The following is a 22,867-nucleotide window of genomic DNA, read 5'->3' on the forward strand; positions in this document are numbered from 1 at the left end:
TATCTTTCTTCATCCCTTTACTTTTAATCTCTATGTCTTTATACTTAAAGTGGATTTCTTGTAGACAACATAGTGTTGGGCCTTTTTTTTGATCCACTCTGACAATCTTTTAATTGGGTATTCAGAACATTGACATTTAAGGTAATTATTGATATAGTTGGATTAATATCTCCCATATTTATGATTGTTTTCTATTTGTTGCTCTTGTTCTTTGTTCCTATTTCTGTCTTCTGCACTTGTTTCGCCTTTTGTGGCCTTAATTGAGTATTTTATACGATTCCATCTCCTCTTATTTCTTAGTGTAGTAATTATACTTCCTTATTTACTTTTTTTGAAGTGATTGCTTTAGAGTTTGCAGTATACATTTACAACTAATAAATTACACTTTCAAATAACACTGTATAGCTTCCTGGGTATGTGAGCTTCCCATAGAAATGTAGTATTCCCATTTCCTCCTTTCTATCTCTTTGCTCTATCATTGCTATCATTCATTTCACATATACACAAGTATATGTATATGGATAAGCATATACAGTCAAATACAATGTTGCTATTACTATTTTGAACAAACTGTTAGCTGTTAGATCAATGAAGAATAAGGAAAAAAAGATTTTATTTATTTCCACTTATTCATTTACCAACCCTTCTCCTTTCTGTATGTAAATCTGAATTTCTGACCTCTATCATTTTCTTAATCTCCAAAGAACTTTTTACTTTTCTTTTCTTTTTAATTTTTTTTAAATGTTTTTATTTATTTTTGAGACAGAGAGAGTCAGAGCATGAGCAGGGGACGGGCAGAGAAAGAGGGAGACACAAAATCCGAAGCAGGCTCCAGGCTCTGCGCTGTCAGCACAGAGCCCCACGCGGGGCTCGAACTCACGGACTGTGAGATCATGACCTGAGCCGAAGCCGGATGCGTCCGACTGAGCCACCCAGGCGCCCCATTCTTTTCACTTTCTTACAAGGCAGTTCTACTGGCAGCAAGTTCCCTCAATTTTTATTTGCTGAAGAAGTCTTTATTTCTCTTTCACTTTTGAAGGATAATTTCACATGGTACAGAATTCTAGGTTGGTGTGGGTTTTATGGGGTTTTTTCCTCACCACTTTAAAATTTCACTCCACTTTCTTCTTGCTTGCATGTTTTCTAAGAAGTTGGAGGTAATTGTTAGAGGTAAGGTATTTTTTTCCTCTGACTACTTTCAAGAATTTATCTTTGATTTTCTGAAATTTAAATATGAGATACCCAAGTGTAGTTGTGTGTAGTTGTGTGTAGTTGTGTGTGTGTGTGTGTGTGCTGTTGTTGTTTACTTTTTCTTCATTTTTAAGCATTTATCCTACTTGTTTTCTGAGCCTTCTCAATTGTGCTTTGGTGTTTAACACCAATTTGGGGAAATAATCATTAATGCTTCAAATATTGTTTTCTTCCTTTCTCTCTTTTTTCTCCTTTTGGTATTCCCATCCTGCATTTGTTACATCTTTTGCAGTTTTCCTTCAGTCCTTTGATATTCTGGGGGGTTTTTTCCTGTCTTTTTTTTCTTGTTTTTCAGCTTTAGAAGTTTGAATTGTCATATCCTTAAGTTCACAGATTCTTTACTCAGTCATGTCCAGTCTATTAATGAGCCCATGAAAGGTATTCATTTCTGCTACAATGTTTTTATCTCTAGCATTTATTTTTTATTTTTTCTTAAACTTTCTATCTCTTTGCTTATATTATCCATCTGTTCTTGCATGTTTCCTTTTCTATTAAAGCCCTTAGCATTTCGAGGCAACTGGCTGGCTCAGTCAGAAGAACATATGACTCTTGATCTTGGGGTCATGAGTTTGAGCCCCTTGTTGGGTATAGAGATTACTCAAAATAAAATAAAAGCTTTAAAAAAATTAAATAAAACCCTTAGCATTTTAATCATAGCCGGTTTTGTTTTTTAATTCATGGTCTGATAATTTCAACATTCCTTCCATATCTCACTCTGGTTCTGATGCTTGTTCAGTGTCTTCAAACTGTTTTTTTGCCTTTAGTATGGCTTGCAATTTTGTTTGGAAGTTGGACATGAATGCTGGGTTAAAGGAACTGCAGTAAATAGGCATTTAGTAATGTAATGAGAAAGTGTGGGGAGAAGGGAAGTCTTCTATAATCCTATGATTATGTCTCAGTCTTTTGGTGAACCTGTGCCTCTAGGCTGTGAACCTCACAAGCGCTTCTCGTTTTTCCCCCCTTAAATGGGATAAGAGGGCTGGAGTGGCTGGACTTGGGTATTTCCCTTACCACAGTTATTTTAGGCTCAATAAAACCCCAACAGGTTGGGCTATGGTATAATAGTTTCTCATGAGGGTAAGCCTTGTTAAGAACAGAATGCCCTAGCTTATTTCAGATGGTGATGGTTCCTTTTCCTTTCCTCCTGCTGGAGGCCCGAGGAAATTTTTCTCAAGTAGTCAATGTGAAGATCTGGTAGAGGAAGTAAAGCACACAAAAGAGTATGCCACCCTCCTGCCCCATTAGTGGGTCCCCTAGAATTTTTAACTCACAATGGTCTACACTGAGTCTCCAGCAGTTTATCAAATATAGTTCAGCTTTTCTGATTTGGCACTGGTAACATGGAGGTTTCTTCTCATTGGTTTCTATTCCTGTCAGTTAGGATGTTCCATATGCACTTGTCTATTTCTCTAGTTTCAATGGTGGCGACAGTTTCACAGGCCTGTCCTGTGGTTTTGCTTCCCTGACAAATCTAAGGATTGTTTACTTCTCAGTGTGTTCAGTTTTTGACTTGTTAAATTTTTTTAATGTTTATTTATTTTTGAGAGAGAAAAAGAGTGTGAGCCAGGGAGGGGCAGAGAGAGACCCACAATCTGAAGCAGGCTGCAGGCTCTGAGCTGTCAGCACAGAGCCTGATGTGGGGCTTGAACTCACAAACCATCAGATCATGACCTGAGCGGAAGTCAGACGCCCAGTTGACTGAGCCACCCAGGCGCCCCAGCTTTTGACTTGTTAGAATGGAGTGGCAACTCATAGCATTCTTTTTTAATTAAAAAAATTAATAATATATTTAAATAAGTGCATGAGTGTGATCATATGTTACCTTGATTTACATTTTAGTCTTTCTTTTTCTTTGTCCATCTTTGCCTGCTGCTTCTGTCTCTATCTTCCTCCATCAGCATTAGTGCCTCTCTTTTAAAAACTCAAGGTAACATGTTAATAGCCTTATATGTAACCTTCCACATTTTTCTCCATGCTTTCATAGACCGGTGTATATATGTACACATGTACATATTCTATGTTACCTGATATTGGTTTGATAGGAATGTGATCATTTCACACATGTTTTTCAGCATTTTATTTTCTTCACAAACCAAACCTCTTAGAAATTAGTGAAATTCAACTGGCATAGCTTTAATTTATTCTTTTTAATGTCTGCATAGCAGTCAATAGAGAGAATATGCCTTTAAGTAATTCAGATGTAACCCTATTGCATTCTCATAAAAGATTCTCAAAAGTTCTCTCAAGACCATTCTTAAAAGACTCTTGAGGTCTGTGACCCAAGGTTTAAGAAACCATCAGCTCAGAGTGCATTCTACTTGGAATCAGGAAATACAAGTTTAGCCCTCACCTGTTACACTTTTACTATTGTCAATAAAAATGTTATATAATTTTTAAAGACCTATATATCTACACAGGAAAAAAAAGATAAGAAAAAAGTTGGGGGGCGCCTGGGTGGCTCAGTGGGCTAAGTGTCAGACTTTGGCTCAGGTCATGATCTCGCAGTTCATGAGTTCGTGCCCCACATTGGTCTCTCTGCTGTCAGCACAGAGCCTGCTTTGGATTCTCTGTCCCCCTCTCTCTCTGCCCTTCCCCACTTATTCTTGTTCTCTCTCTCTCTCATTTAAAAACAGAAAAAAAAGGTAGAATCCATATCTACCTGCTTCATAAAATGGCCAGTTAATGAACAACAATTTTTCTCATGCAAAATGAACATCTCAGTACAGTAGGAAGTAATGCTCTGTTGCTGATGCTGCTGCCATCTACCATCTAAGTGAGTGAGAGAGTGGCAGGATTCTGAGATGGCCTCCAAACTCACACACTCACTCCAGTGTATGTGCTCTGTATAACCCCTTCCCCTTAAACAGGTGGGACTCTGCCCATGATGGCTTTCACTCCTGTGAGTACATTATACAGTGAAAGTGAGAGCCCGAGTCCGTTGATTTTGAGTTACTCAAAAGGGAGGCCATCCTAAGTGGCCCTCACATAATTTCAACTGTTAAGTTATGTGAAGATTGGAAAGTTAGAGATTTAAAGAGAGAAATATTTTCTTCTTCTGGTTTTAAAGAAGCAAACAAAGGACGCCCGGGCAGCTTAGTTGGCTAAGTGTCAGACTCTTAATTTTGGCTCAGGTCATGATCTGGTGGTTCATGAGTTCAAGCCCTGCTTCGGGCTCTGTATTGATATGAAGCCTGGAGCCTGGAGCGTGGAGCCTGCTTGGGACTCTCTCCCATTCTCTCTGCCCTTCCCCTGCTCGCTCTCTCTCTCTCTCTCTCAAACAAATAAGCAATTAAAAACATAAGCAAACAAAAATGCTGTGAGAGTGTACATGGTTAGGACCAGAAGACAGCTTCTAAGAGCTGGAAGCAAAACCTGGCCAACAGAGATGCCTGGGTGGTGTAGTTGGCTAAGTGACTGGCTCTTGATTTCTGCTCAGGTCAGGATCCCAGGGTTCATTAGATCAAGCCCCACATCCAGCTCCATGCTGAAAGCACAAAGCCTGCCTGGATTCTCTCTCCCTCTCTCTCTATGTCTCTCTCTTTATGTCTCTCAAAAATAAATAAATAAACATTAAAAACAACAACAACAACAACAGGGCCCTCAGACCTATAGCTGCAAGGAGCTAAACCCTGTCAACAACCAATGAGGAGCTTGGAAGAGGACCCCAGTCACAAAGCATATCAGAGTCCAGGCTGACGTTGGGCTTTCAGCATTGTGAAACCCTGAGCAAAGAACCCAGTTACTTCATGTCTGGATGACTGACCTACAAAATTTTGAGATAATAAATGGGTATTGTTTTAAAGCACTATGTTTCTGGTGATTGGCCATGCAGCAATGGAAAACTAACACAGCGACCATAGACAAGACATAAAGTCTAGGCTTCCACTCCAAAGTAAGATAGTGGGCCCAAAGGACTAGCTTTCTAGTTCCAGAACACTGTATTTTTATGATTCTACTGTAGATAAAAATCAAATGTCTGCATCCTTAATACTATTAGTCAACAGAAACAGCATGTGTTTAAAGAGATAGCATTCTTTTGGAACACTTGTTTATTCTCAACCTCCCACTTTACAGTGTCATTAGAATGATCTGACATATTATTTTTGGTTTGGCAGATTTTGTAAGTATTTGGGATTATAAACAGAAACTTCCAGGAAGATTTACAAAGAAACATTGGTTTTATGGGGTTGAAAAAAATGGCAAGTCACTGAGCAATGGTGAGGGAGAAAAGGCTTTGAAAGTAGAGGTCAGTCTTGTAATAGCCTATGTCTCAACATTGACCATCAGCAACAGTGGTTTTGAGATAAAACACTGAAGACTGGCTTCTAATCAAACTGGCGTGGAGCTGAATTTGTATTAGCAGGAGTTGTACGTGCACCTTGTGTGAGGGTCCAGAACAAAAAACACATTTCACCAAATCAGAACACTTTGTAGTTTTAGCTGCACTTGAGACTACTGGAGGGTTTACTTCACAAGATGATGAAGTCATTAGCATGTCCCCTGCCTATTCCTTCAAAAGTGAATGAGAATTTTAAGATAACTCTATTAAAATACCCACTTGAAAGGTCTTTTTTTATAATTTTATTTTTTAATTTAATTTTATCTTTTTCGAGAGAGAGAAAGAGGGCACACGAGTGGGGGAGGGGTAGAGAGAAAGGGAGAGACTCTTAAGCAGGATCTAGGCTCAGCACAGAGCTTGACACAGGGCTCAATCCCATGACCATGAGATCATAACCTGAGCCAAAATCAAGAGCCGGCCAGTTAACCGACTGAGCCACCAGGATGCCCCACTTGAAAAGGTCTTGATGCATGTATCTCTCTTTTAAGAAAAAAAACAAAAAAGCAAATATGTAGCATTCCACCACAAACACATTCTTATATTCGTTTCCTAGGGCTACTGTAATAACTTACTGGGTGGCTTAAACCACAAGAGCTGATTTCTTTTCACGGTTCTGGAGCTAGAAGTCTGAAATCAAGGTGTGGGTCATGCTCCCTGCAGATGCTCTAGGGGGAAATCCTACCTTTTGTCTTCCAGCTTCCAGTGACTGTCAGCATTCCTTCCTTTCCTTGGTCTTCATTTTTGTTTGTTTGTTTTGCCTCATCACTCCAATCTCTGCCTTTTCTTTATATCTCTTTTTCCAACAGATTTCCAGGTTGGAAATCTTCCTTTGTCTTTCTCTTATCAAGGCACTTGCTATGGGATTTAGGGCCCACCTGGATAACCCAGCATGATTTACTCTCAAGATCTTTAGCATTACATTTACAGAGACCCTTTCATTCAAATAAGGTAACATTTATGGGACCCTGGGATTTGCACCATGACATATCTTTTGGGAGTCACTATTTAACCTACCAACCTACTACATTGTCTGTTTTTGTTATTATCTGTTATGGGCTGAATCTGCCCTTTTCCAGCCACCTCCCCCAATCATATGTTGGAGTCCTAACCCTAAGTACCTCAGAATGTGACTTTATTTGGAAATAGGTTGTTGCAGATGTAATCAATTAAGTTTAGATGAAGTCATTAAGATGAGTCCTGATTCAATATTATCAGTGTCCTTATAAAAAGGGGAAATTTGGACATCAGGGAGAACACCATGTGAACATGAAGGCAAAGATTATATTTCCACAAGCCAAGAAAAGCCAAAACCTACCACTGAACCACCAGAAGCTAGGTGGGAGGTCTGAAATATTCTCCTCACAGCCCTCACAGGAAGAACCCTGCAGACACTGGTTCTTGGACTTCCAGCTTCTAGAACTGTGAGACAATACATTTCTGTTGTTTTAGCCGCTCAGTCTGTGGACTTCAATATGGCAGCCGGTGGACGAATACATCATGTACACATAAATGTCATTTGAAATGGTGATAATCAAATTACAATTTTGTAATCTATAATAATGTTGCATTTTATTTGCCAACATTCCACTGAAAGTCTGTTTATTTTCTACTTTATGAATAATGCTGTAATAAACCTGTAACTTTGTCCATATGGCATTTCCCTTTTTTATGGGTATTTCCTGTAGGGGATAAGCTTAGGAATGCCCCGGGCTTACACCAATGGGTTAACAAGGCATAAAGAAATACAAAGCCATAAAATGCTCACATCTGGGTTTGGGCAAACCAGATTTGCACCCCAAGAATAGGGAGGTGCAAATGCACCCCAAAATAGAGAGGGGTGCAGAGCCCCCAGAATAGAAAGGAAGGGGCAAAGTCCTAAAATAGGAATGGGCACAAGGGTGCCTAATACATAGGTATATGAAATAAACAAGATTAGATGTTCAGGGTGGAAGCACTCCCAATTTAGTACTATGGCAGAAAAGCTGCTTTCTAGGAGGATAGGGCCAGGTTAGGTAAATTGGTGAATTGGACTATGGACCTCTGTGCAGCAGGTGAAGCAGCCCAGAGTAGAGATGGTTAACAAAAGAAACGGTGCCTTGTCAACTCTAAGGCTATTTCCCCTATCTGCCTCATCCCCCTAGGCTAGCTAAGATAAACAGAGGTGCTGCCTCATGTTCGCTGTAAACAACCTTCCTCCCAACTGCCTGGCACCCAGATTTTGTTTTGTAATTAACCCAAAGCCCTAACCCCAAATATCTTCAAGACCCCCCTTTCCCTCACATCCCCAATGAACGTTCACAGATTCATTGTCTCTTTGTGCACGTCCATCATGTCCATCACCATGTTTGTAAGCCTTCTGATCCTAATAAAAATGGGGCAAGGCCCCTTGTTCCAGGCTCTTGTCTTGTCCGGGACATTAACCATTTCTCGTTTCTCATCCTGTGTGCCGCTCTCTTGCTAGACAAGAGAGAACTTTAGACCCAGAGTCTACCACAATTTCCTTGGGACATATTCTAAGAAATGGGACTCCTTTATCACAAGGTTCAGAACAATAAGAACATTTTGAGTGACGAAACATTTTATGCCTTGGAAATGTATTCCAAAATTGCTTTCCAAAAAGTTGTAACAATTTACCTTCTATCTGCTGTGTGATAAGGAATTTCAACGTATTCTCACCATCATTTGACAGTATCATTTCAAGTACTGTCATACAGGTTTTTAGAACACATTCAGATGTATTCTACAGTGGGGGAAGGGGTAACAGTGTATTTACTTGGTCCTAACTTTTTCTTTTTCTCTTACTTGCAGGCAGTCACCAGAGGAAATTAGTCAGAGTGTCTTTAGGCTACACACTTTGTTTGCCATATTTAATCAAAGAGAGCCCAGTGGAAGAGGATTCAAGATGGGAAGTGAATTCTTTTTAATGCAAGAAATCACTCATTTCATTAATTCCAACCTTCATGAATTAAATTTTATTTCTTTATTTGTATGCCGACTGTTGGAATGAGGATATGTGAAGACACCTTCCGGGGCAATATTCCTTTTTGGCTCCTCTTAACACACCATATTTATTTGGGAAGTTACCTTCCACCTTGTTCGAGGAAGTAGGTTGGGCGTTGGCCTGCGTTCAGCACTTCCTCGCTGAGGACGGCTGACTCCCCTGCCTGTCCATCCCTCTACAAGTCTTCCCTGACAACGGATCCAGTTTTTCCGTTTAACTGTTAACAATGACCAAACCGTATCTGCAAAAAGCTACCAGCCTAAGAAGCAAAACGTGTCTCTCTCTCTCTCTCTCTCTCTCTCTCTCCTTTAATCTGTTGAAGCGCTGCTGAGCAAAGCTGGCGCGCAGCTGTTCCCGCAGCCCGCATCTCGGGTCCTTTCTAGTCTCTTCTCCACCTGCCCACTCCCACTCGCACCCTACGCAGGCAGAGCCTGATGTCTGCCCTCCAAACCCTGGGTATGAGTAAAGCGTGCCTCCACCCCTCCTGGATTTTTAGGACACTGCGCTGGTCGGTCATTGCAGGGCGCCTCCGCAGAGTCCGGAGCAGATACAAGAACATCCCTCCCACGGAGTGTGTGGTACCCAGAACCTCAGTGAACTCGGATTTGAGCCTGTCTTTTTCTACTAGGGTGGATGGGGAAAGGTGTGTCCTCCAAGCGTTCAGACCAGAACCTTAGACTTTCTGGGTCTCTCTTTTCCCCCCTCCTTCCCTCCTCCTCTTTCTTTCTCAAGGTGTGGGAGCTCTTCTTTTGCAGACCAGAGAGGGGCGCCTTTCTAGCTCCCTTTACCCTCACCCACAGATTAAAGAAAAAAAAAAAAAATGAAGGAGAAAAAAAAAAAAAAAAAAAAAGCCCGGGAGTAATAGCGAGCGGCTGTGCTGGGTGCTGAATGAATGGAAGCCGCGGGGCGGGCCTGCGCGCACGATGCCGTCTCCCGGAGGCCTGTAAAGGCCCTCGCCAGCCGCGCGCCCTCCTCCCGCCCCGGGCTCCGGCTGCCGCCGCTACCGCGCCCCACGCGGAGGCCGCGGCTGCAACCGGGAAGGTCGGAGGGAGGGTGGTTTCCTCCCGCCCCACACCCAGTCTCCGAGCCGGATATACAGAGTGTCACGTTTGGGAGCCCAACGAGGAGAGCGCTCTCCCTGCGGCGGGAGTACCTGCCGGGGCCTCGGGGAAGGACTGGGATTTACAGGACCACTAGTTGAACCCCACCGCGTCGGAGGAGCAGGTACGCCGGGGTCGCAGCCCAGCGCTCGCCGAGCCCACGCCGCGGAGGCCACGCCGGGCTGGGGGCAGCCCCGGGGGCAGGCGCGGGCGCAGGGGTGGGGGGGGGGGGCGGATCCCTAAGGGCCCCGAGGGAGGGTGGGCGTGCGGCCCGGAGGACGGAGGAAGAGGTTTGGGAGGCTCTGCCCCCCTGGCAACCGCCACCCCCCACCGTCAGCCGGCGCTTACTGCCCGCCGAGGTGAGCGCGCAGAGGGTGGCAGCGGCGGCCGGCCAGGCAGGGCCCGAGAGGGTTAACCTGGGAGCCGCGCCCGGCAGCCAGGATGGAGGGAGAGAGGCGCCTGGCCCGGTCTGGCGGCGGCCTCCTTGGCCCCTGGGGCTATTCCTGAAGAGAGCGCGGTGACTCCAGGCCACGTGTGGAACTGCTCCCTGCCCGCGGTCCTTCGGGCGCGGCAGACAGCCGGCGCGCTTCCCGACCCTGCAGCGCGTGCTCGCTCGCCCTGAGCCCCATCCCTGGCCGCGCGTCTGGACCCTCCCACTCCCACTCCCACTCTCACTCCCACTCCCGCCTCGCCGAGGCCGGGAGCCCGAGGCCGAAGTGCTCAGGGGCGTCTAGGGTGGGGTCTGCCGCTGTTGGAAGTTTGCCTCCTCTTCCTGTGGCCTGCGCGTCTTGGAAAGAGCAGGGGAGCAGAGCAGGTACCAGGCGACTCCAACTGGAGTAGATGGCTTGCGGGAAGGCTGGAAAGGCTACTCACATCCCTGGCGAGGAAGAGAACCCCCGGGGCAATTTCATTCAATTAAAAGGATTAACCAGTTTAGTCCTAGAAACCGTAGGAAAGCATCCCATCTATCTACCAGCTTCCTACTCTTTCACCTTTTGGGTTGGGTAGGATTATGAACAGTTACTCTTTGATGGATGAGATACCTCGTGTGAGCTACCAGGTCCTCCAAGGAAATGCGAGGGCTTTAGCGGCTGGTTGAATCATGTGGCGTGCCCCATTATACCGTGAGCAAAGGCAGAGTGGGGACAGCTGACTGACCTGGAAACTTAAGTTACTCGTACTTTTCTTCTTGTGGATGCTGCATCAAGAGAAGTTTGACACTGTGGGAAAAGAAATTTGAGAATTACCCTGTGGTTTCAATTATTCATCTCTCTACCTCCATTTATATGATTTGGCTAAGGAGCACGTTTAGTCTGAAACGGCACAGGGACTAAATAAAATTTTAAGTCAGCCATTCGAATTGCAAGAGCAGGTTTTTCAGCAAAACCCACATTTAGGGATCTTTGTGCATGAGACTTCCGGTAGATGGCCGTGGGGTTTTACCAGCCAGACTCAGGTGTTGAAATATTTCATCTGTAGTGTTTTTGCAGGACGCTGGTCTTTATAGGACTCTTTTTTTCTGTTTCTGAGGGCATTTCCTGCACCTGCCTTATTAACAAATTCCTACCTTACCCCAGTTTCTAACATTGGGTTGTAATTATCCATAAAATATAGGAAATATAAATCACCATAAGTTGGTAAATCTTACCATGAAGCATTTCTCCTTTATTTAAAGGAGGGGCATGACATCTAATTACAGAAGAGGGAGAAGCTTTCTTTAAACAGGTGAAAAATCAATGAAATAGCTCAGGTTTGGGTATCGTGTTGGGGTTTATGAAGAATATGGTTGTCTTGAACATCTCACCGTTTGCTTTCCTGTCATCTGAAGATGTATTCCAAGTGTATGTCTGGCAACATCTGGGCAGCCTTAAGAATTCTTTGTTTTTCTCTTAACTCCAGTGCAGCCATGAAAACTCACTCATTCACAAGCACAGTCTCCAGAAGGATCATGAACAATGACCAGGAGCATGGTGTTCCCTGACACTCTGGGCTCTGTGAGAACATTTTTTTTTTTTTTTTTTTTTTTTTTACTCCTGAAGAGGCATTCTTAATGCTTTTGTTAACAGAGCACTTTGAGAATCTGATAAAAAGCTATGGGGTATGAAACACAAACATATGCACATTAACACGGAATTCTGCCTATGGTTTCAGGAGCTCACAGCCTCCTTGATACCCAACCAGATGTTAGCCGCTCACAGACTTTGGGCAGGGCCAGCTTCATGGAAACAAACCGCTCAGTCACACGGGGCTCTGAACTCAGAAGGGCCCCGCACTAGTTTTAAAGTTCTGCTGTCACTGTCAGCTCTTTTAATAATTTTCACACAAGGAGCTCCACATTTTCATTTTATACTATATATCCTGCAAATTCTGTGTCCAGCCCTGATCCCAGCATAACAATCCTGTTCTAGAATTTACTGCATAAGTTATGTCATAGTAATCCTACATTTCAGGTGAATTCTCCAACACAAACTTGGACTTTAGCTGCTACGTACCTGTATCGTTCAGCCCCTCTTCCTCATGCGCAGTTTCCGTACTGATTGAATAAAGATAACAGGCAATATCTGCTACTCTTCCTCTTAAAAAGTAGTTCTGAAGATACACTAGGTAAAGAGGTAATAATTGTAAAAGCATCTGCTTCCCTTGAACAATTTTATACTAACAAAGGCTTGACTTCTACTCCTTGTTTCAGAAGTAGCTTGAGGAAAGTTGGTTAAGTACATTAAAAACGTTGCAGAACTTTTATAATAACCCTTATATTTTAGTGGGGAAAAATGAAAAGTAGCTAAGGTATTCAGTATTTTACATGTTCCTTAAAAACCATTATTTGGACAAGATTGGAATTGACAAGTAAAAGTGCAGAATAACTTCTTGGATTCCAAAGATACTTCCTGAATTAAATACGATGTTTGAGTCTAATCCATCCAAAAATTGAACAATGTGTAACTAGTCAATGATTGACACTTAAGTTCTAAAAAATCCACATTTTCAAATCTCGAGCAAGTCATTTTTAAAATACTCTAGGACATAGCCTAGCAGTGTAAAGTACACCCAGTCCTTCACCTCCTTTAACACTAGGGAAGAAACTGAGAAACTTTCGGCAAGTTCTCTGTCCTCACTCTCCTCTCTTAACTACTTCTCTCATCTCAGATCTTCTCTTTACCCCAGCTTTCATTCCCAGTATGATGACAACACACACCAGAGTGTTGAGGAAGAAAACAGTGAAAGGAAATGAGTCAAATCCTCATATCAAAGTCTTAAAATGGGGGCACTAAATGGGGTGGTTGGAGACTCCTTTCATACAACTACTCTGTGCAGAGACATGCTGTGTACTTTAGCTTATGAAGTACTAGGTCCTATACTCGATAGACACGACATCATTGGCAAGACAAAATATGTCAATATAAGGTGTTAATTAACAGTAGTAGATGAGTTGTTACAAGGCAATAGAAGAGTAGACACCAAATGAATGGTGCAGATAGTAAGTGCAGTGAGTTCCCAAAAATAAAATGCATTAGTGAAGCTTAAGAGGAAGGTTACATGAGATGTTCCTTAAAGCTCTGCTCCAAACAGAGGTGAACGAAGGAGTCTTCTGGCTGATTGGTGTGCACAAAATGAAAATCTGGATGGAGCTAAAGTTTTATGTAAGGAAAAGGCAGGAGATAAAACTGTAAGGGAACTTTCCAGTGGTTGGCTTCATTCATGTAATAAATAATTATTAAGCCTCCTCTGTGACCAGACACAGGGTCAATTTTTCTGTATTTAGTGTTGAATAAAGCAGACATCTTGTAGAACTTATAGACATTTAAAAAAGGAAACATAATAACAAATTGTTGGAAGTAGTATGAAGAAGAACAGGGTGCTGTTAAAAAAAAACAACAGGCTGGCTCAGACGGTGTTCTGGGAAGACGATGAAAGACTTAAACTGATACTTGAAAGAAGCATAGGGATTGGCTTGGGAATAAAGTAAAGGAAGGAAAAGTAATCTGGGCAGAGGAAGTAGCAATGGGAAGGCTGCAAGGGGAGGAAAAGGCTGGAAGTATTCAGGGAACAGAAAGGAAGCATGGCTGGAGTTTGGGGAGAAATTGCTGTGAAGCTGGACAGGAGTATGGTGAGGTAGGCAAGAGCTTGATCATGGAAAACCTCACAGATCTTGACATTGATTTTGAATTTTATGTTGGTGGGAAGCCATGAAGACTTTGAAGTCAGAGACTATGTAATTTACATTTTAAGAGATCTTTATGGGTACAATATGGACAAAGGACAAGAAAGAAAAAGAATTGGAAGAAGGAAGACCAGTTAGGGCAGAGTGTCATAAACAGCACTGACGGAGAAGGTAGAGAAAAGTGGGCAGACTTGAGATCTATTCTGAAGGTGGAATTGATACAGCTTGCTGATAGATTGGATATAAGAGGTGCGTGAGGCAGAAAGAAGTGGGAGAATGAATTATTTCAGTAGATACTGCTGGATGTTTGTAATCCAAACCAGTAGACTCATATACATATGACTTAGAGTTGCTAGAAGAACTGAAAAATGAAGTGAAAGCTGGTAACCTTGCTTAGGACCTCTGGGAAATATACCAGCTACTGGGGTAGAAGTGAGAGAGAGGAGGGAGATACTTTTGCTTTTTATACTATCATTTCTACTGTAGGGATTATTTATTTTTTTTTTTTCGACGTTTATTTATTTTTGGGACAGAGAGAGACAGAGCATGGACGGGGGAAGGGCAGAGAGAGAGGGAGACACAGAATCAGAAACAGGCTCCAGGCTCCGAGCCATCAGCCCAGAGCCCGACGCGGGGCTCGAACTCACAGGCCGCAAGATCGTGACCTGGCTGAAGTCGGAGGCTCAACCGACTGCGCCACCCAGGCGCCCCTGTAGGGATTATTTTTAAGCCATCACATATTTTATCATTTCTTAAAAAGTTACTGCAGCAACAAATATGGCTCCTGTTTTGCTGGTTTGAGCACATGAATGGAACACGGGACCATTTCCTACCATGACAAAAATAAGGAGAGGGGCGCCTGGGTGGCTCAGTCGGTTGAGCTTCCGACTTCGGCTCAGGTCATGATCTCACCGTCTGTGAGTTAGAGCCTCGCGTCGGGCTCTGTGCTGACAGCTCAGAGCCTGGAGCCTGCTTCAGATTCTGTGTCCCCTCTCTCTCTGACCCTCCCTCGTTCATGCTCTGTCTCTCTCTGTCTCAAAAATAAATAAACATTTAAAAAAAATGAGAGAAAAGTCTAATCCTTACCAAAGTTATTGGTTCTAAAACATAATTCATAATTCTGAAAACCTTTCCATTCTTCCCCCTTGTTTATATTGGTGTTTCCCAAAATGTAGTCTGTGGATCATTAGTGTTTGGGGATATTAATAACAGTTAAGTGAAGAAAAAAAAAAAAGCTTTCCTGATCATTTAAATTTGAGAAACACTTGATTTAACCTGGGTAACCTGTCTTATTGCAGGAATCCTCAGAGCCTTTAATTTACTAATTAGCGCATTAAGAATCAAGAAAGAAGGGATATTTTATGTCACATTTCCTAAACTTATTTGACCTCAAAATGCTTTTTTGTTAGAACATCTGACAGAGTCAGCATTTAGCATAATGTGCTTTGGGAAATGCTGCCCTATATTAATAGATTAAACCTTTTAACATTTACATCCCTCTATTCACCATCAACTTCTCTCATCCCTTTCATGCCCCTCAGCTGGAAGAAAGTGGGAGACTAGAATGGACTCTGTTAACAGGCTGTAAGTTGATGATGAAACCATTCTGCTCTATGGATAAGAGATAAAGAGATATTCATAAGCAAGTTTTACAGTCTGATTAAAAAGAAGCTTTAATTTATTGACTGATTGATTGATTTAAATTTCTACTTTCATGATTTCATTTCTACTTTCAGACCTCCCTGAAGTATGTTCTGTCAAGTCTAGATTTACACAGGAGGAACCTTAAACATAGGTAGTGGGGAAGACTTCACAGGGCCTCTCTTGTTCCATGGCAGGTCTGGGCCTTACTTGATGTTCATAATGTATCTCTTACAGGACAATACAATGAGAATACATAGGGTGTCTGTAGGAGCAATGATTTTGCAATAAATCTCATTTATCTTCTCTCCTTCTCCCCAGTGCATTTGCATAGTGGTGGGTTGGAGACAGGAATGCAATTTATGACCAAAGAACAGTGCAACCAAAAGAACAGAACAAGAGAAACAGGTTCACACAGCTGTGGACTCTGACCATGGCTTCATCCATTCGGTCCTCTAGCCCAGGGGTGGGCAAACTATGGCCTGAGGGCCAAATCTGGCCCCTGCCTGTTTTTGTGTATCCCTTGAACTAAGAATGGTTTTAATATTTTTAAGTGGTTGGGAAAAAAAATCACGAGAATAATGTTCTGTGGCACGAGAAAATTATATGAAAACCAAATTTCAGTGTCCATAAATAAAGTTTTATTGGAAAATAGCCAGTGTCATCTATCTATCATCATACTATCTTAGGAGCTTTAGTGTTCTACCCAGTGAGTAGTTGTGACCAGCAAAGCCTAATACATCTAGCCCTTTACAGGAAATGCCAACACCCCCTGGGTTCTAGGTTATTAAACTCACTGGCCACAATTTTAATCGCACAATTTTAATCGATTTGTTTTTCATTTGTTTTATATTTTAGGGGATAGTGTTAGCTGAGGCTGCTATAGCAAAGTACCATAGACTGGGTGGTTTATAAAAACAAATTTATGTCTAACAGTTTTGGTGTCTGGGAGAGTTCCTGGGTTCATAGATGCTCTTTTACACAGTGGCTGCACCAATGTTCGTAGATGATCCAAGAGATTACTGCCTGTGTTTTCTTCTAGGAGTTTTATGGTTTTGGGTCTCACTTTAGGTGTTTAGTCCATTTTGAGATTATTTTTGTGTATGGTGTAATAAAGTGGTCAGTTTCATTCTTTTGCATGTAGCTGTCCAGTTTTGCCAACACGATTAATCAAATCTTTCCCCCATTGTATGTTCTTGCCTCTTTTGTCATAGATTAGTTGACCGTATCAATATGGTCTGGGCTCCTAACCTGTTCCATTGTTTATAGATGCCCATCTTTTCACTGTAACCTCACCTGGTGGAAGGGAAAGGGAGTTCTCTGGAGTCCTTTTTCTCTCTTTATAAAAAAAAAAAAATTAGGGGCACCTGTGTGGCTCAGTTGGTTAAGCAACTGACTTCGGCTCAGGTCATGATCTCATGGTTTGTGGGTTCTAGCCCCACTTTGGGCTCTGTGCTGGCAGCTCAGAGCCTGGAGCCTGCTTTGGATTCTGTCTCCCTCTCTCTCTGCCCACCCCCAATTGAGCTCCATGTCTCTCTCTCTCTCTCTGTCTCTGTCTCTGTCTCTCTCTGTCTCTCGAAAATGAATAAATGTTAAAAAAATTAAAAAGAATTTATTATTGAAGTATAGTTGACATACAATACAACGTATTAGTTTCAGGTGTACAACATAGTAATTCCACAAGTCTATACATTACACAATGTTTACCACAATAAATGTAGTTACCATCTGTCACATGCAACATTATTACAATATTATTGGCTATATTCCTGATGCTGTACTTTTCATGCTTGTGACTTATTTATTTTGTAACTAGAAATTTGTACCTCTTAATCCCCTTCCTTTATTTTGCCCATCCCCACCTTCCTCCCCTTTGGCAACCACCAGTTGTTCTCTGTATTTACGAGTCTTTTTCTGTTTTTTTTTTGTTTGTTTGTTTCTTTTTTAGATTTCACATACAGTTTGGCTTTCTCCATCTGACTTATTTCACTTGGCATGATATCCTCTAGGTCCATCCACGTTGTTACAAAAGGCGAGATTTCATTGTTTTTTTTTGTTTTTTTGTTTTTTTTTTTGTGGTTGAATTAGTGTTTTCATTTTCTTTGGGTAAACAGTAGTTGAATTGCTGAATCATATGGTATTTCTCTTTTTAATTGTTTGAGAAACTGCCATACATTTTTCCACAGTGGCTGCACCAGTGCAATGGCTGCACTTTGCATCAATCGTGTGCAAAAGTTCTTTTTATTTCTTGTGTGTTTGATACTAGACATTCTGAATGGTGTGAGATGGTATTTCTTGTGGTTTTCATTTGCATTTCCCTGATGATTAGTGATGTTGACCATCTTTTCATATGTCTGTTGGTGATCTATATATCTTCTTTGGAAAATATTTGTTTGGGTCCTCTACCCGTTTTTTGAGTTTACTTGGGTTTTTGTTCATGTTGTTGTTTTGGTGTTGAATCGTATAATTTCTTTCTATATTTTGAATCTTAACTTCTCATTAAATATATCATTTGTGAATATCTTCTCCCATTCAGTAGGTTGCTTTTTTTTTAATGGTTTCCTTCAATGCACCAAGGTTTTTGGTTTGTGTAGCTTTAATAGTTTAATTTTTTGCTATTCTTTCCCATCCTGAGGAGATCTATCCAGAAAAATGTTGCTAAGGCTGATATCCAAGATATTAATGCCTACATTTTCTTCTAGACGTTTTATGGTTTCAGGTCTCATATTAGGTCTTTACTCCATTTTGAGGTTATTTTTGTCTATGGTGTAAGAAAATGGTTCAGTTTCATTCTTTCGCATATCCAGTTTTCCCAACACCATTTAGCAAAGAGATGATCTTTTCCCCATTGTATATTTTTACCTCTTTTGTTGTAGATTAATTGACCATATAAACATGGGTTATTTCTGGGCTCCCTATCCTGTTCCATTGTTTATAGATGCCCATCTTTTAATTGTAACTTCACATAGTGGAAGGCACAAGGGAGTTCTCTGGCATCTCTTGTATATGAATATTAATCCCATTTGTGAGGATTCCACCCTCACAACTTGATCACCTCCTAGAGGTCCCACCTCCAAAGACCATCATACTGGAGAGTAGATTTCAACCTAGGAATTTTGAGGAGAGTCAAACATTGTCTATAAGTTGTAAATAGATTTCCTAGAAGCTCCTCAATCATTATTGCCATTGGAGTCTTGACAGTGCTATTTATTGTCCGTAATTAGTGTAGCTAATGTTACATGCCAATGTGAGGAGCAGAAGATAGTGTTGAAGGTAATCATTTTTGAGAGTTACTCAAACATTTGAACTGCTAGATAAAGGATGGGCACTCAGATAGACCTAACTAGAACCTGAAGAGATAGGGTAATTAACTCTAATATTAATTAGTTGTTGAAATCTGCTACCTATGAGCATGGACTTACTGTAAGGTGTCACCTTCAATTTTTATTTCATTAATGAAGCAAATCTATTTTTTATTTATGTAATCTTTTTTGTAAATATTGATGTTTTTAAATTTTTTTAATGTTTATTTTTGACAGAGAGAGAGAGAGAGAGAGAGACAGAGTACAAGTGGGGAGGGGCAGAGAGAGACACACACAGAATCTGAAGCAGGCTTCAGGCAGCACAGAGTGCAATGCAGGGCTTGAACTCATGAACTGCAAGATCATGACCTGAGGCGAAGTCAGTTGCTCAACCAATTAAGCCACCTAGGTGCCCCAAATATTTATGGTTTAAGGGTGATAGTCTTAACTTAGGGGTAACGAAAATATACATTTTATTGTCCCCATCTTACTTTTATTGAATCAGGATTTTTAGCATGAGCATCCTATGTGCTTCATATATAACCCGCACAGCTCAGGTACAAAATGTGTGAGCAACTGATCCAAGTTCTTCCATGGGATATAGAACCAGAAGATAGGGTTCTTGAAGCTTGGTGCTTAGAGTTATCATTGCTATCATGAAATCCTTCCAGGTGCATGTATGTAGTGGGAATCAATATGAAATATGGGACTCCTTGCCAAGTACACTAATCAGGAGATTGCATAATGACTAACTCAGAGGCCTACCTTAAAAAAAAAAGGAATTGATTTCAGGTAATATCTTCATTCAGTAGGCTTTTTTTTTTTTTTTTTTTTTTTACTTAACACCTATACCAATGCAAAGAATATTACAGTAAAACCTTGGCTTGCAAGTAACTTGTTCTGCAAGTGTTCCGCAAGACAAGCAAATATTTCTAATAAATTTTATCTTGATAAGTGAGTGACGTCTTATAATACGAGTAGTACATGATGCCAAATGTCACATGATCACAACTAAGCTGGTGGTTCTTCTCTCTCTTTTTCTCTCTCACTGTCTCTCTCTCTCTCTCTCTCTCTCTCTCTCTCTTTCTCTCTCTCTTTTTCCATCTGTGGGATTGTGGAGAATCATCTTTCATGCTCATCTCAGGCCACATGTTTGGCAGAAATCAGTGACTTTTCAGAACGTTGGAAGGTGCCCACAACTGGCACTAGTGAATTTTTTTCACTTCAAAGCACCGATGGACAGTCCTTTGCTTTTCCACATAAGAGTAAGCTTAGGAATGCTTTGCTTCATTCTTGGTCATTGGATACTTTCCTTGTTAAAGTTGCATGAAAAGAAAAGGATTCCATTTGAGCCAGTAGATAGCAGTGATTCCATTAGTAATTGTGAAAGTCATCCTACACAATAACCCTCCTCTCTCGTCTTCCTCACACCAGCCATGAAGGTTTTCAAAGGGAACTGCAGGTTAATTTATTTTTATTTATATTTTGTATTATAGTATTGTGATCACTTTTATATGAATATTATTTGGGTTGCAGAATGAATCATCCGAGTTTCCATTATTTCTTACGGGGAAATTTGCTTTGATATACAACTGCTTTAGATTACAAGAGTGATTCCAGAACAAATTATGCTCGCAAGCCAAGGTTTTACTGTATATATTTTTTTGTGTAATCAACAATGTGATTCAGTAGACCGTGAAAAAAATTGTTCTTACTATAATTATCAAACACTAAGAATAGCACGCATTTCTTGTTTTAGTCATGATTTATTTAAAAAGTCCTTGATAAGTTTGTATCCTTAACTCCTGCAGTCCAGCAAAACCATTTCCAAGCTGTAGCCTACAACAGGTGTTCCCTGTGGCCTCTGGACATATTGTTTTTTTGCTTGTTTGTTTTTAAGGTATTTTAACTTCCCAGTCCCCTCCAGAGATGGTCCAAAGCCTTGAAGCATACATTTGAGGTGAGGAAGGGAAAGCAGACACTTCCCTGTGAATCTGTGTGGAAGGGACAAAAACTACGGCCTCTCCTATCCCTCAGCTGGGGAGTTGTTGGGTCAGTAATATTTGCTGGTGAATAACAGGATGACCACAGGAGGCAAGAATAATATTTCCTGAGCCAAGAAATGAGAAAAAGTCATTGTGAAAACATTGCACATTTTAGATCATTTCACAAAAATGATGCTTTATTTATCACAGGTCAGTGAGAGGACATATCCCACAAAAATCACACATCCTTGAGGGCAGGATGGTTGGAAATTAGGAAGACCATTAAATTTATGTGTCTGGTCTCAACATATTTGAAACCACTTAAGCACTTCCAGAAGAATTAGATATGCCAATGCACAATATTGTCAAGAAACTGGAAGAATCTTCCCAGAAGAATGTGATAAACTGAACAAAAGCAGCTGTGTGTAACAATTCAGTGTGAGTGCGTGTATTGAAGGTTTTTGCTTACTATTTTCAAGAAAGGATTTTAAAATTAAAAGTTGTGTGGGGCGCCTGAGTGGCTCAGTCAGTTAAGCATCCAACTTTGGCTCAGGTCATGATCTTACAGTTCATGAGTTCAAGCCCCACATCGGGCTCTGTGCTGACAGCACAGAGCCTGCTTTGGATCCTCTGCCCCCCCCTCGCTCTCTGCCCCTCCCCCACTCACGTGCATGTGCACTCTCTCTCTTTCTCAAAAATAAACATTAAAAAAAGATGTGTGGGTAGTAACAGCATAGTTTTTTTCAGTAATAAAATCATCTTCAAGATGGACAATATTCATTTAATAAAAATAGAGCCACTTATCAAAAACTTAAGAGAAATTGCCGCTTAATTTCACATGAAACAAATATATAAATAATATCCTGATGAACATTAATGAAATCAATTTCATGTCAGTCTGTGTATTTTCATTTCTTTTACACTGTCACTGTTGTCTCATTCTGAATTGAATCGTATTTCAGTTGAGTTTTGTTTATATAAGACCTTCAGGACCTATCTGCCCTGAATATGAGCAGAAGATCTAAAAGATGGGCACTTGTTCTCTTACCACAAGACTTGGAGAGCCTTAAGATTTACTTCCGGAAGTGGTTTCAAATCACGGGTATCTCTGATGGTTTGAAAGAATTTCTCATCCAGATGAGCCATTGTACTTGTCAAAACTCTCTCCCTAGTAGAATTCTGACCTTGTCTCTCCCTTCTTTTCCTCCTGCTATTTCGGTGTGGTCCTGCCTGAAGCAACAGTTATGCAAGAGCCACGGAGTGTGTTACAGATCACAGGACTGCACGTTTGGTAAATTTAGGCCTCGGTTTCTGTAGGACAGCGGGAAACTTTCTCAATTTAGACTTCCATGAACTCCTAGACATACTGAATGTCGCCACATACCTCACTATCTTGTCTTATGTACAGAGTGGGCACAACAGATAGCTTTGCCTTACCTAAGTATACTACTATACTAAGTTGTTGAATGTTCGAGTACCTTCTCTATATGTGGTCCAATTCCCTCATTTTATAGAAAAGAAAAGCCAGTCCCAAAGACATCAAATGACTTGTCACATATCCATTTAATGGATGAATGTATACCAGTATCCAAATCTTATGACCGCCAATCCCATGACCATTTTATTCATTCATTCCTTCATTCAGTCAACATTCATATGACTTTGGAAAGTCTGCGATGTACCAGACAGGGTGTTTAGCTCTGCAGATGTATGATGAACAAGTTATAGTACCTGCCTTTAAACTTTAGTGTCCCTACTCTTTGAGCAGTGTTTAACCAGTTACAGCTTTGGAGTTTGTGAAATCTTTCAGTAAAGATCTTCAGCGTAAAATATAAACTTCTCATAGGTTTTGATTCCCTGCTTCTTCTCCCTCCTAACCAGCCCCAGTCAATGGTTTAGCTTCCCACAGTCCTGAACAATTAGCATCAATAAGAGTATGCTGGGAAATGGCTGCATTCTTTTGTGTCTCGCTTCTTCATTCAGCATTATGTTTATAAAATTATCCAAATTGTACGAATTTAGAGATTCTTCATTCTCATTGCTATATAGTACTCCATACTGCGAATATACCACTTTCAATTTTTTT

General features: G+C 41.1%; 1 protein-coding gene across 1 annotated transcript in view; it reads left to right on the top strand.

The window, feature by feature from the left end:
- Positions 1-9,441: 9,441 nt before the first annotated feature.
- Positions 9,442-22,867, top strand: part of FAR2 (fatty acyl-CoA reductase 2) — a 154,023-nt gene continuing 140,597 nt past the window's right edge. The window contains exon 1 of the mRNA XM_043562213.1: positions 9,442-9,815. The gene's annotated coding sequence lies outside the window, so the exon portion shown is untranslated. The remainder of the gene's footprint in view (positions 9,816-22,867) is intronic.

The sequence above is a fragment of the Prionailurus bengalensis genome, chromosome B4 (genome assembly GCF_016509475.1).
Source record: "Prionailurus bengalensis isolate Pbe53 chromosome B4, Fcat_Pben_1.1_paternal_pri, whole genome shotgun sequence".
Lineage (NCBI taxonomy): Eukaryota > Metazoa > Chordata > Mammalia > Carnivora > Felidae > Prionailurus > Prionailurus bengalensis.